This window comes from Lontra canadensis, unplaced genomic scaffold (assembly GCF_010015895.1).
Source record: "Lontra canadensis isolate GAN:19392208 unplaced genomic scaffold, GSC_riverotter_1.0 scaffold78, whole genome shotgun sequence".
NCBI lineage: Eukaryota > Metazoa > Chordata > Mammalia > Carnivora > Mustelidae > Lontra > Lontra canadensis.
In genome coordinates, this window is record NW_022631072.1 from 8,418,839 (window position 1) to 8,434,319 (window position 15,481).

Sequence of the window (15,481 nt, forward strand, 5' to 3'; positions counted from 1 at the left end):
GAACAAATCTCTGCCTTTAAAAAAGTTTCCAGCAGGTGCCTGGGTAGCTCAGTTGGTTAAGTGTCCGACTCTTGATTTCAGCTCAGGTCACGATCTCAGGGTCATGAGATTCAGGCCCCACACTGGGCTCCGTGCTGGGTATGGAGCCCGCTTAGGATTCTCTCTCTTCTCTTCTCTGCCACCCACCACGCTCTCTCTGAAAATTTTTTTTTTCTTCCTAAACACTACTCTGATGACTTCTGCTTATATTTCATTGGATCCAAAGAAGACTGGGAAATATAATCTTTTATTCAGTTATTTTATTGCAGTGGATGCGATCAGGTTCTGTTAGTAAGGAGAAGTAGGGATTGACAATGGGTAAGCAACTAGCAACCAGTCTCCTATGGCATCTGTTTACTGCTGTAGTAATAATTACCTTTAAAAAAGACCTTTGATAGGGGAGCCTGGGTGGCTCAGTGGCTTAAAGCCTCTGCCTTCAGCTCAGGTCATGATCCCAGGGTCCTAGGATTGAGCCCCACATTGGGCTCTCTGCTCAGCAGGGAGCCCGTTTCCCTTCCTCTCTCTCTGCCCGCTCCTCTGCCTCCTTGTGGTCTCTGTCAAATAAATAAAATCTTAAAAAAAAAATGACCTTTGATAATTTTCTAGTCCCCAGTTCTCAGTAGGTATTTGGAGGTGGTCAACATAACAGAACTTAGACATAGAATAGGAGTTTGAACTTTCTTCCCTTTGATAAATCATCTACTTTTATTCCATTATTTCTCTTCATCTATTTTGGTGACAATGAACAGATCTCTTCTTTTTAATTACAGGTAGAGTTTGTATGGTGTTTCTAAATTTTGTTCGCCTTGTTTTTGAGCAAATTTCAAAAGAAAGGTGGAGACACTCTGTTTTCACCACCTTACTTTGGAAGTGCTACTCCTATTACATTCTGGAGATAGGAAAGGAGCATCTGCCCTCCCTCACCAAACCTCTTGCCCCCCAAAGCTCTCATTGCCAGGCTATTCCTTACAAGTGCAGGGTACCCAACATCGGTAATCAGTTTGCTATTGAAGACCACAGCAGCACCAGCGCCCGTGTTTACACATTTCACAGTGTCACAGTGTTAGAATTCTTGCTTGTGTCAGCCATGAGTGGAGGCAAATTTATCAGGGTGTCTTCTAAAGTTTGCTCACAGAATCTTAGCAATACTGCACTGAAAAGAGGACATGGTAAGAAAACAAGAAAATTTACTGTCTTCATTAACAGTCATCAAAGGGTAGCTTTGAACAGAATTGGAATAGTTCTGAGCAACGTATTCTCACTCAAAAATAATCATCAAACCCTCTGGAAACAATAATACAATTTTCTTTGCTGTTCTGGCATCTACTTTAGTATCTTGTCTCTTCTTTTAAGTTCTCTCTTGATACTGAAGGGTTTCCTATTTCTTGTCCTCTAAAGAAAATAACTGATAAAGTTATTTACACTAAGGTAATATGTGCTTCTAATTTATTAGCTTCTAAAACAAGTTCCATTTAAAAGGATAATCTGTAGAAAAAAGGCAATGATTAAGTGAATTACACGTTGACCTTCCAGCATGGGAAGGAGGATGGACGTATACACAAACCTTGCCCCGCCCCCCCCAATATTTCTCATGTTATGTCTTCTTTGTGGGTTAGCCACAGTCTGCTTTATGTTGTTGTCATCTCAGGGCCCATGCTGAAGGAGTCGTAGGATCTTTCTAAACATCATTGGTTTGGGTGCAGGGGAAATGACACCTGATGGCCGACTACACTTTGGGATCCTCAAAGCTTCTCAGAAGTTTGCGTACATCAATTCTGCTCACTTTCTGTTGGTCACATTAAAGCCACAAGGCCAACAGGTAAGTCAATAGGTAGGGATGTGCTAATTGGCTATAGAGTGAGGGGACAGAAAATAGTTTAAACAAAAATGCAATCTACCACCATCTCACAATTATTTTGGCATGCAAATTTTCTTTTTCTTGGCTTGACATTGTAATTGGCCTCTGTGGCATGCTGGGATCTGATACTAAATATAGGTCTGGAGGAAATTAGATAGTAGTGGTAGAGCATGAAGATAATTGGTATCCCCTTCCAAGGTGACCTGTGAGATCATTTCAGCTCTCCAATAAAGCAGCCCCTATTCAGGAGATGAGAGGTTGTTCTGGCTTCCTTGTGAGGCTCTTTTGGGTTTAGGCATTTAAAAATCTTGCCCTTATAAAATCATTCAAATATCAAATTCTATTTTGGGGGTTATCATTTTTTTCTCAATCAGCTTTCACATTAGGGACTTGAGTGAGTCTGTGGATTTAGTGTATTTTGCAATATAGCATTGCACTGGATCAGATTTTGTTTGATCTTTGTCTGTATTAGCCCTCCAGCTAATTCAGGAAAGAAATTAATTTGGAGGGATCACAGACATTTCCCGTTTCTCTGATTGTGACTTGAGCCAAGAATTTAAAGCCTTGGCTCTATGATTTTCATTTGTATGTTATTCAGTATTATTAGAAACAGCCTATTTCATAGACTTCCAATTTGCTGTGGCTGTTACAGTACACAATGGAAGCTACCACATCATCTGCCAGACTCATACGTTCACAGGTGAAACTTTTAGTGATGCTTTTAACACAGAGCACCCTGAACCATGCATGTGCCATCCTGTAGTGGAAAAAGAGATATTTCTTGCTTTTCAAACAACCATGTTAGAGGAGCAATCAATTTCCCATCCTTAAAAGTCTACTAACCTGCAACTGCATTTGCTACCAAATACTGTACCAATTAAGATTTAGTTTCATATAACAAAATCCTCTAGCCATTTTAAGCAGAAGAATATTTGATATGCAGAAATGAGTACTTATAAAATTAGTAGAAGGCCTTGAGAGGCAAGTTCCACGCTGGGCCTTCCAAAGGACTCCCACGAAGTACTTCAGAGCTGGACTCCCCATGGGGATTTTACTTTGCTGGAATTGGAAATTGCCATCACAACTTTTGGTTCCAGGATCATGGTACCTTAGCCATGTGTAGGGAATAGGAAACCATCCTTGGAACTGTTGATTCAAGATGGGCTGCCAGGCCCAGGAATGCCACTATCTTGGATTCTTCTTCATGAAGTTCTAAGTATTAGAAGGCCTGTATGTGCCCATCTGATTTGTGGGATCCAACACAAATCTGTTAACTCTGGAAGAGAGTCTGAGGAATCTTATACTTTGAGTTCTAATAAAGGAAGGAGCTTAAGAATAAACATTAGAAAACCTAATAAATAAATATAAATAAATAACAAAGATAAAAAATAAGTAAATGAGAAATACCGAAAAAGCCTATCCTAAGTATGTACAGTATTATTCTAATGCAATTTATTTTCCATTGTTTCTGTCGAGAAGTTTGTTTTCAATTTATGGTTTGCCTTCATAGATTAAAAAAAAAAATTGGGTCTGTGATTGTACTTTGGTATCTTCTCATTTTACTTGTTGTGCTGCAGATTTGCTGTCATTTCTAGGTGTGGATTAATTTTTATTTACTCTTTTTAAGACTCATTTTGATTCCTAAAAGAAAGATTTACATACCTTAATAATTCTTGAAAATTCTCATTGTTATATTTTCTCTCTCCCAGACACTCCAGTCTCTCCAGAAAGTTCCACTACATATATGTATATTTTTATGTATGTACGTATATATATATACACACAAAAAAAATTTCTTATATCCTTTATGTCTTTTGACCTTATTACTATATAATTTCTGTGTAATTTTTCATATATATAATACAGATAACAAACAAGCCCAGCAGTGTTTAATTTGCTATATAATCCACCCACTAGTTGGATTTTATCTCAACGACTATATAATCCAAAGTTCCACTTTCGTCTTGTAAAACTGGTAGTTATTTTTCTGGAGTGTCATATTACTGCCTCTTTTACTAAAGAATGTAGTTATTTTAAATAAACATAAAATAACTTCTCTGCTGGTTCTATTATCTGAAATTCTTTAGAGAGTTAGTGAGCTGAATGGTGGACCCACAAAAATATATGCTCTTGTTCTAATCCCAAGAACCTGCCAATGTTCCCTTATTTGGAAAAAGGGTCTTTGCAGATATAATAATTAAAATGATGATCTCAAGATGAGATCACCCTGGATTATTTGAGGGGGCACTAGAGCCAATGACAAGTGTCCTTAGATGAGACATACGGAGGAGTTCAGTAGAGGACAAGATGGGGGAGGCAGAGCCTGGAATGCCGGAGCTGCCAGCTAAGACGTGCCAACAGATACCAGAAGTTGAAAAAGGCAATGAACAGGGGCTCCTCCAGAGCCTCAGAAGAGTGAGACCCTGCTGACACCTTGACTTCAGATGTCTGATCTTGGGAAAATAAATCTCTGGTGTTTTAAGCTCTGTTGTTTAAAATGACCCTTCATGGTCATTTGTTAAGGCATCCCTTGGAGATTAATGCAGAGTATAACCTCCCTTTTCTTGTCTCTGCTTACTCTTACTCATGGTTGCTTAGTTCCTCATGTCCAAGATACTTGTGTATTGTGTACTTCTAATTATTCCGGAAGTCCGAGGGATATCACAAAATTTCTATGTTCGTTTTTCATGTCTTGGAGGCTCTCAATGGATCCAGGGAGTAAAAATGACCTCCAGATTCTGGGTAGGTGGGAAGTTGATGGTGAATACCTTCAAAACATTCCTGTACTGGCCATCCCTCCTGTACTGATTAATTTTGTTTTAGTCTGCTGCTTCACTGAAGGTACAGCCGCTCTCCGTCTTTTGAGGAATGAAGGTCACATCATCAACTTTTGCTGCAGAATTCCATCAGTAATAGAGACCAGCCCCTCCCACCTCCACCTGGGTCCTGCTCTGCGTCAGTCTGAGAACGTCATACTCTAGCTTTTAAAATCTCTGATAATTCTTAAATTTTATGCAAGCACGATTATAATTTTTAAAGGACTTTAAAATATTTAATCCAGTTTTTCTTTCTAAGTAATTCGTAGCATAAAGTATAACAGCTAGGACATATATTTGGCTTAAGTTTGTGACAGAGACGCAAATGTGTGCTCCAAATAAGTATTAATTCATTAAATAAGTTTGTAATTAAGACACAAAATAAAATTGCAATTTCCTGGTTGTGATTATGTCACCACTGGAGGAAAATGGCTGAAGGGTTGATATCTCTATATTAATTTGTACAACTGTATGTGCATCTACACTTGTCTCAAGACTTTTTAAAAGTAAAAATGGGGGTCCCTGGGTGGTTCAGTCAGCTGGGTGTCTGCCTTCAGGTCAGCTCATGATCCTGGGATCCTGGGATAGAGTACCACATCAGGTTCCCTGCTCTGCTCTGCAGGGAACCTGCTTCTCCTCCCTCTACCCTTCCCCCTGCTCCTGCTTTCTCTCTCTCTATCCCTCAAATAAATAAATAAAATCTTCTTAAAAAATAAAATAAAAGTAAAAAATGGTTAAGCCATGAACAAGTTTCTTTCTATCTCACATAAAAGGAAAGCTAAGTGTAAATGGCAGCAGCTGAGGGTTTTATGCTTAGCTAGGATTTGGGTTGTTTCCAACTTTCTGAGTATCTACACTGGAGGCCTTGGCCTCAAGTCCCAAATTGTACTTCAGTTGCCAGGTCCTGCTCTTTTCTTTGAGGAACAGAGGAAAAAGAGAATACTTTTCCTCTCAAGAATGCACTCTCAAAGTTATATCTCTTACCTTTTACCTCAGAGGTTAGTTCCGTAGCCACACTCTTCAGAAGCTGCCTGAGAACTGTAGCCTTTATTCTCAGTGGCCTGTTACCCATATTAAAATTGGGGGTTCTAGTTCTATGGGAGAAAAGAGTTACCTAGAAGTCTCTGCCATGACAGAATTTTCAGGGTGTGTTGTCCACATATCACCTGGTGCAAAAATCTCTTAGTACTTTTTTGGGTCTTTTTGTTTTCATTTTTTGTTTTAAACAGAGGGACTTACTTTAACACTTCATGTAAATACTTTTTTTTTTTTTTTTAATTAAGTAAGCTCTACACCCTATCTGGGTTCTGAACTCATGACCCCAAGATCAAGAGTCATATGCTCTACCAACTGAGCCAGCCAGGCACCCCAAAATCTTTTTGTTATAGTAGATCATAAAAGGGAATATTATCAGGCCATATATATATACTTATTTCAAAACAAAAACTAGAGTTGCATCACGTAAAGATTCTGAAAGAATATCCATAAAATAAAATTATACAACTAGCCAGCATCTACAGACTTTCTAAATCATACTTAAAATTTATTATTTTTTATCATTATATTTAAGAGGGGTTTTGGGAATGGGCCAACACTGATGCGGTTATATGGTTAGGAATGAAATCTCTATGTTTTTAAAATAAAATATCAAGTCTGTCAGAAAGTTTCATAAAAAATCCCTAGCAAGAGTTTCTCATGCATGCTCCATGAAATCATAATGATCAGAACTCTGAAAGCTTCAAAACACTATATTGTGTATATAGCATTGTTCTTCAGAATTCAGTGTTTGTTTTCAAAAGAAAGAACCCTTTTTTCTTCATGGAAATTTAGCAACCCATGCTGTGTCATTCACTATGGCAACTGAAAAGGAAACAGCAAAGTTTGGCATCCTGGGGCCAATGAAGAGGTAGTGGGTGCCTTTTCTTTCTAACACAAGAGCTAATTCCTTTAGTGTTCCCATTCAAATGGATTTGTTAGGTATTTTTTTTTTTTTTTTAAATTCAAGTGTGATGCCCTAACATTTAGCAGTTGCTTGAGAGAAACTCATTAGTCACTGGAGCCATTGCTTAATCTCCCACAGCCTGAAACATGATTTTAATTCAAACAAACATCATCCAGCTATACCAAACATGGTTACATGTTTTCTCTTTGGCGGGTGGGAAGCAGTCACGAGCTCTAATTTCTCTTTTCGTTAGCTAAATTTTTATATTCTTTGAAGACTTATATAGAAATAAATATGCCTTGCAATTGGTATCATCTTGTTTAACGTCATCCTATAGGGGTGCCTGGGTGGCTCAGTGGGTTAAAGCCTCTGCCTTCAGCTCAGGTCATGATCCCAGGGTTGTGGGATTGAGCCCCACCTTGGGCTCTTTCCTCAGCAGGGAGCCTACTTCCCCCACCCCCCCGCCCCGTCTCTCTGCCTACTTGTGATCTCTGTTTATCAAATAAATAGATAAAATCTTTAAAATAAAATAAAATAAAATAATCCCATATTAAATATACTCTACACATCTGATGTATTCAAGTGGCAAATATGTATAAAAACATGATGCCACTGAAGCAGAAAAAAATTGCATTTTTCAGCACTGAGCATCTTTAATAGATTATCTACCCAAAGTGATTAAAAGTCTACTTTATTTGATCAATTCAAGCCTTGCTGAATTGATTTAATGCATGAAATATGCTCTTTATTGAGTAGTCTAAATTATTTTCTATAGAGACTATTGGAAATCGTGCATCTAATTCTATCACTTGTGAAAAAAATATCATTACATTTTCATCTAGGTATATTTTAGGTATGATGTTTCTAAATTGACAAAAATACAGTTACATACTTTCCTTTGAAATACAACTCTTTAATAAAATACTTTCAGGCTAGTTTCTTAAGAAAAAACCACTGATAGGTTTAGTACTGCTTTAGATTTCACAACACAACTTCATACATATTATTTTTAGTTAAAATAATATTGAAAATCTGAAGAAGTTCGTGAAATTAAAGTAAGTTTTATACTTCAGGTAAATACAATGAAGTATAAATGGGTGAAGGAGAGCAGAATTCATCACCCAAAATATGCCTTCTTGGCATATAGATGATCTTAGATGATTATTTTTAAGAAATGAAAGACACTGGAGACGCTCTGAAAACTGAGTAGAAATTATCCTTTCATAAGGGACATTTACATTTATAAGGGAAATCTCCATGTGTGGGGGTCTCTCCCTCTTTATATCAGCATATAATAGATACTCAAGAAATGTTTGTGAAATTAAAAACTATATATACACATACATGTGTGTGTATGTATATATTATACACATTCACATACAGATACATACAATGAGCACATTGGGAAAATCAGGGTAAGGTAGCAATCCTCCTAAAAGTTCATTGAAATAATCAACAACTTTTTAAGAGGAAAATCTTGCATTATCACTGAAAACTGAAAATAGAAGGACTTCTGCTAAGGATATATTCAATTAAAGAAGATATATAAGACAAACTGACAAATCTGCCTTCTATGAAGAGATAGGCTTTTCAGAAAGTAGGCAAAACGTACTCAAAATCCCAGTATAGCTCCCTAATTCAGAGTAATGAGAATGGGGAGACATTTACATGTATTTTCCCATAACAGAATGTTTCGAGATGGGAACAGGATGTCTGTATTACTAAGAAGTCAATATGGTGGACTCATGGAAGTGAAAATCCCCAATTAAAGTGGTTGAAACGTGATGTGACTATTTCTCTTTAAAATAAAGAAGTCCATGGGGCGCCTGGGTGGCTCAGTGGGTTAAAGCCTCTGTCTTCAGCTCAGCTCATGATCCCAGGGTCCTGGGATCGAACCCCATGTCGGGCTCTCTGCTCAGCAGGGGGCCTGCTTCCTCCTCTCTCTCTCTCTCTTACTCTCTCTCTCTCTCTCTGCTTGCCCCTCTGCCTATTTGTGATCTCTGTCTGTCAAATAAATAAATAAAATCTTTAAAAGTAAATAAATAAAAATAAAATAAAATAAAATAAAGAAGTCCAGAAGTAAAAGTCCAGGGTTTGGCATGAAAACTCCCTGGTATCAACAGAGGTCATGCTCATTCTTACTGCTCTGACATTGTGAATGTGTGCAAGATCCCCTTCCGGCCCCTGATGGCTGCTGGGGTCTCAGGATCCATTTGTACTGTGGACCAATAAAAGGAGGACACAAGCAAAGGACAAAGGGGGTCCTTCTACCTGGGTCATTTCCTTTTAAGCAGTCATTCTACAGAATGTACATTTTTCTCATCATCCCATTGGTCAGCACTCAGTCACTTGGCCATGCCTACCTTCAAGAGAGGCTAGCAAATGGCATCTTTTATTCATGTGTTATCTTATTTGCTAAAATTTTGGTTTTGTTACTCAGAAGGTGAATTTCTTCATTTACTTTTTGAGACAGATCCATGAGACTGGTGTGCCTAATACCTATTCCCAGCGTCTTTTTTTTTTTAAGATTTTATTTATTTATTTGACAGACAGTGATCACAAGTAGGCAGAGAGGCAGGCAGAGAGAGAGGAGGAGGAGAGCCCGATGTGGGGCTCAATGCCAGGACCCTGGGACCATGACCCGAGCCGAAGGCAGAGGCTTTAACCCACTGAGCCACCCAGGCCCCTCTCCCCGGTGTCTTTTAGCAAGCTCTTGTTGTTAGCAAAAGCTAGAAAAATAAAATTAAAACTAAATTTCTAAGACTGCCTAAAACCAGCATTCTGGACATGATTAGGGTTGCCAGTCAGATTCATTTCCACAGGATGGTAATTCAAGACTGAATTAAACAGAAACAGAGACAGGTTTGAGGCTTCTATTTTGCTGGTAAAAAACTAATTTGTGATAGTATGATTCTGTATCCAACAATGGATTGATTCTAGAGCTTTCTGATCTTGGTGATGCAACAGCTTCACCGGCAGGTCATTTCTGGGACACTATTTCTAGAAGCTTATTCTAGAGTCAACTTCTGCATCCCTCTAAATATGTCTCTGTCCCAGAAGATAACCCCCAAATTGGGAGATTTAATATTTTAAAGATATCAATTCTTTTTTAAACTGACCCAAATGTGCAAATATCAAACGAACACAGAAAAGATAGGCATTTAGAGAATTTGTAAATTAAGACCACAAATAAAATATCACCTACTAAATGACTAAAATGTTTTTTTAAAACTGAGAGTGTAAGTGCTGAGAAAGATGTGGATCAACTGGAACTCTCATACTGTTGCTAGAAGGAATGCAAATTGGGACAGCCACTTTTTTGGACAAGGTGACAAACCAGTTTAATGGGAAGAAGTGCGATTTTTCTATAAATAAGGCCATAACAACTGAACACCCTGTATAGAAATCATAAATCTCACTCCTCACTTTGCGTTATGTGTAACAACTCCGTATGGATCATGGGTCTAAAAAAAGAGCTAAAAGTGAAATGTCTAAAAGGAAATAGGATAAATCCTAGTGTATTGGACTGAACAAGGAAGGGTATCTTCAGTATGATATAAAAAGAACAAACATATCAAAAAACTTAATAAGTTGGTCTTCTTCAAAATAATACAAGAAGTCAACTCTTGGAAAGACCCTGTTAATAAAATGAAAAGATAAGCCAAAAACTGGGAGAATATTTTGCAAAACACTTATCAGATTGAGAATTCCTATTCCAAATACATAAAAACCACCTACAACTCAATAATAGGATTAACAACCCAATTAAAAAATGGGGAGTAGAATTGAAGAGAGTTCATCAAGGAAAAGATATGGATGCTAAAATAAACATAAGAAAAGATGCACAACAGCATTAATTCTCTGTAAAATACAAATTAATACCCAAATGAAATACCACTTGATTCTTATTAGAATGTCTAAAATTTTTAAAAATCTGACATTTTTCAAGTCAGAACTTGACTTGGTAAAGAACTAGGGTGACTTGAAGCCTCATTTGTTGTAAAACAGAAGAAATGTAGAAGAAATAGGTAGAAATGTAAAATAATAGATTTATTTGAGAAAAGAGTTTAGTAATTTCTCATAAAGTTAAACATGAAGTACCCTATGATTTAGCATTTTGCTCTCAGGTTTAATTATAAAGAGCAAACAAAATATATGTCTCTATAAAGACTTGCATACAAATATTTATGGCACATTTTTAAAATACTAGCCCAAAACTGGAAGTAATACAAATGTCCATCAACTTCTGAATGATCAGACAGAATGCCGTCTATCCCTAAAATGGAATGCCACTGGGAAACAAAAGAATGATGTGATGATAGATGCCACGACATGGATGAATCTCAAAGCCTTTTGCGAAATGAAAGTCAAGACACTAGATAATTCATGATTCCATGCATATCAAATTGTAGAAAGTCAAAGTCATGGCAAAAGAGAGCAAACTGCTATTTTCTAGGGGCCATGGGTTTGAGGGAGAGGAGTAACTGATTGTTAAGAGGCAAGAGGGGAATTGGGGTGATGGACATTTTCTAAATGTTGATAGTAGTGTCAGTCATGCAACTGCATCCATTTGTCAAAATGCATTGAATCACAACCTAAAGTGAATGAATTTGACTATAAGTAAAATACATCTCAGTGGATTGATTAAAATATAAATACTTAAAAACCCTCAAGAAATTATAAATAAAAATAACAATTGTGATAAACTTAGTATAAAAAAAACCCCTTTACCTGCCTTATTGGGTTTGGGGTTTCAAAGCACTAAATAAGATTATGTATTTAAAATCCTCAAAACAATGCCTGGGAAACATTAAGTGTTCCATGAATGTTGGCAATTAGTATTATTAATGTTAAAACTATTAAAAAATGCAAAACTTCCTTCCTAGGATATTTCAAAGAACTGAGAAAAACATTGTAAGCTTCAAATATTATAAATGTTGTTTTCCCATATATGCATATTTTATGTTAAGACAGGGCTCACACAGCATTATGCAGCATTTGCATTGGGACGCAATCTCCTAGTTCATCAGTCTGGCCTGCTAATGTGAAAGCAAGATTTCTGAAGTGGAACTCACCCTGCCTCCATGCCTAGGAACTCTGGGAGATCTGAGAACCTAAGAAAGCCTTACTTGTATTGTAGATTTTGACCCTCCACCAACCAAAAAAAAAAAAAAAAAAGGGACAAATGGCCTGAGTGATACAAAACTCCTAAAAGACTGTTCACAGATTAAAAAAAAAAAAAAAAAAAAAATTTAAATATGCCGGGATGCTCCTATTTTAGACTTTTTACACTGATTGTTCTCTATACCTGACCTGATTTCCACTCAGGAATTGGGGAAATATGGACCATTCCCTAGCCTCCTTCAAGACTTTATTAAATATTACCCCAGTGAGGCATAGCCAAACCATCATAGGCAAAACTGATTCTTGCTCTTGCCAGACATTCTCCATTCTGTTTCATTCCTTCAACACTTAGCAACTCCTAACATAACAAATAATGTGATTCTTTTTTTTTTCTTTTAAGATTTTATTTATTTATTTGACAGAGAAAGAGAGAGCACAAGGTGGGTTGGGGCTGCAGGCAGAGGGAGAGGGAGAAGCCGACTCCCCACTCAGCAAGGATCCCCATGTGGGGCTCTATCCTAGGACCCTGGGACCATGACCTGAGCCAAAAGCAGATGCTTAACTGACTGAGCCACCCAGGCGCCCCTAATGTGATTCTTTATTAGGATTACTCACTTTCCCCTTTGCTAGAATTAAACCTCCATCAGAACAAGGAAATTTGTCATTTGTCTGTTTTTTGTCATTCATTTTTATACCACCAGTGTCCGGCACATACAGTCCCTATAGATATTCAGTAAATATTTGTAGAATTAAAAAAGGAATGAATGAAATCCTTGTTAATATTAAACATTGTAGGCCAAGAAAGAAGAAAATAAGTCTGCACTTTAAGAAGTCACATACTTCTAGTCAAGTAGATTTTCTCATATGCCCAGGAAAGGACGGTACTTGATGTTACACTTGTTTTTGCAAGATATGAGCCTTTAGTCATATCAGTGGACTTGAGAACCCCATTTTCTTCCCTGTTTCTCTTTTTAAACGGTTGGCTTAATTTACTCAGGATATAGAAGGGAGTGCAGTGGCTATTCTTCAAAGTTGACTGAACATAAAAGTAGCAGAGTTGCTTGGATAAAAGAAAGGTGTCATTTGAACTGGCAGTAATTAAAATGGTATGACCTTTCTCATTCTAGAGAAGGACATTTTCAATCAGTTGATTGATAGACAACATTTTCCTTGTCATTTTCTACACTGCTGTTTACATAAAAGTATACATTACACTGAAATATAAGGAGTTAGCCTGGTTTGAGTCATTTCAACAGCAGTTCAACATACAAAACAGAGTCAGAACATTTCCACACCCATTCACATGCCCCTGCAACACTGATCACATCATTTCACTGCATTTACTGCCATTATCAGGCCCCCTTTATGCCTGTGAGGTGCAGTTTAAGATCATAGGACAAGAGAGGATAATGCGATCACTGTCTGGATTTTGTTTAAGGGACATAACAGACAGGAAATCTACTATGGAGATAACCCCTGCAAGATACCTGTTTGCTTTTTCCCGTAAAGAATCTGGGAGGAGTTGTTTTAAGAACCTGACACGATCTTACCAAAGAATTTTTGAAAGAAGAAACTTTATGGTTGAATGAGGTAAGTAAGCATTTAGATTGATGGGAAAAGGAGACAGTTGCCAAATCCATTCAGTCATTTTATTCCTTTCTCTGCCTTCTCTGAGTTCCTAAGAATAAACACATGTATTTGGAAATGTATATTTAATAAGTGATAACATTTAGTGCTGAGAGGTATTTCACACCAATGATGTTCTTCTAATAACTATCTTATTTCCTAATTATTACACAAAAGGAATAACTTATCATTTAACTTTTTTGGCCAACTAGATGAAAAATAAGGAATGCCCAAATCCATTCAATCATCTTACTATCATTACCTTCTCTTCTGTGCTTCTGGAAATAAACCAACACATGTATTTCTGAATGATTATTAATATTCAGGCTGCCTAACCCCAATTAGAAGGTAGAAGACCTTTCCTACTGCACAGGCCAAGTTAGAACTGAAATTATTTATAGCCTTATAGTCTTTACATTTATGAGAATTCTGATATTCCTTTGGTCTCCTGTTTTTTTTTAATGCCAGTTCTTTGTTCAAAGGCTCTGTTAGACTTTCCTATGTCCATTTACAAAGTCTAGTAAAGATATGCATAGAAATTAATGTATTTATGGTGCTTTCTTAGATATGTCAGTTTTCCCCCCTCTCTTTATTTGATCAGCATAAACCTCCTAAGAAGATTTTTCCTGTCAAGTAGACTTGTATTACAGAAGTCATGACCACATGATCTCTTTTCCCACAGCTGGTCATATACTCAGTAGATGTGATCATTCTTGAGGCTAAGTTATACTTCTTGGAGACACCAGGCACACTGATTAATTATGTCTCATAAATACCAGTTAAGCGGGGGAGAAGAAAGCTTTTTCCTTCTTCCCTTTTGGGTTTTTTGGCTGGTTTGATAATTAAATTGACATAAGACAGATTAATAAGAGAAAAACAGATCCAATTTCATACATAGAGGAGCTCATAAAAATCTGAAACTCAGAGAGGTGACCAAAGCAGGCAGCTTTTATATATAATATACTTTATAGACAAGGAAACAACAGATTTGTGAGGAATTGACAAGACAAAGTAGTCTGGGCTTGGAGTAGTAAATTGATGAAGAAGTAACAAGGTTTTTTTCTGCAGCCTTCTTGGTCCTCAATTCTTTATCTCTGTTAATAGGGATGTGTCTCTACTTCTTGGTACAGGAAGGGTACCTTTCACATGAGAGATTTATTTCCTACTTTCAGGGGGATAAAGGGCAGAGTATCCTTCTTATACTAGCTGCTTCTTAAGTAACTTTAATTCAAAATAATCAATATGCCAAAGTGGCATATTTGGGGGCAGCCGGCCTTAAACCCCATCATAAGCTAATCAAGTCCTGCCCAGTAGAGTCTTTGTAAACACATTACATTGTGTCTTTATACCTTTGTCTTTATACCTATATACTTTGCCAGAAAACAAGAAATAAATAAAATTTACCACTTTCTCCCCTCAATAGTATTGCAGGATAATAAGCATGCAGAACTTTCAAAAACAGATATAGTGTTTAGAGTTCTGTGGAGAAAACACTTGTATATAAATGCAATATATCATTATTGTAATATCTCCTGGAGTCTAATGAAATGAACCCAATGCGCTCTACAAACCCATTTCTTCCTTCGGCTATATCCAACTCACCAAATGCAATTAGCACATGAAACTTTGTCATGACTGTAAACTAAACAGCCCGGAATTCTGTATAACGTGGGACATTTTGGACTCCGTCCAGTTAGATATTTAAAGTCCTCTAAGTCTTCATTATACTATAAATCTATAGGTCTGATTTTTAGCACCAGGTTGTAATATGTTATTAGGACTCCTAAGTTAGGACTCCTGAGTGGTGAACAGAATTTGCCACCCCCAGATATGTCTTTTTGGCAGAAGGATGATTTTAGGTTATTTTAAGAAACACCAGACATAGGAAAAGCTCTGAATATGGAGTAGAAGTTACCCTTTTGTAAAGGATATCTACATTTATGAGGGAAACCCCCATTTGTAAGGGTGTCTCCCTCTGGTACCAGGCAGAGAAGGATGACTAAATCTCTATTAACTCTTTTCAGAGGAGAAGGCAGTGATGTAAATCTTCATAACAATATTCCCCTTGTTTGCCCT

The 15,481-nt window shown here is 37.1% G+C and overlaps 1 pseudogene; it reads left to right on the forward strand.

Moving 5' to 3' along the window:
• The first annotated feature begins 353 nt into the window (after positions 1 to 353).
• Positions 354 to 15,481, forward strand: part of LOC116881888 — a 169,249-nt pseudogene continuing 154,121 nt past the window's right edge.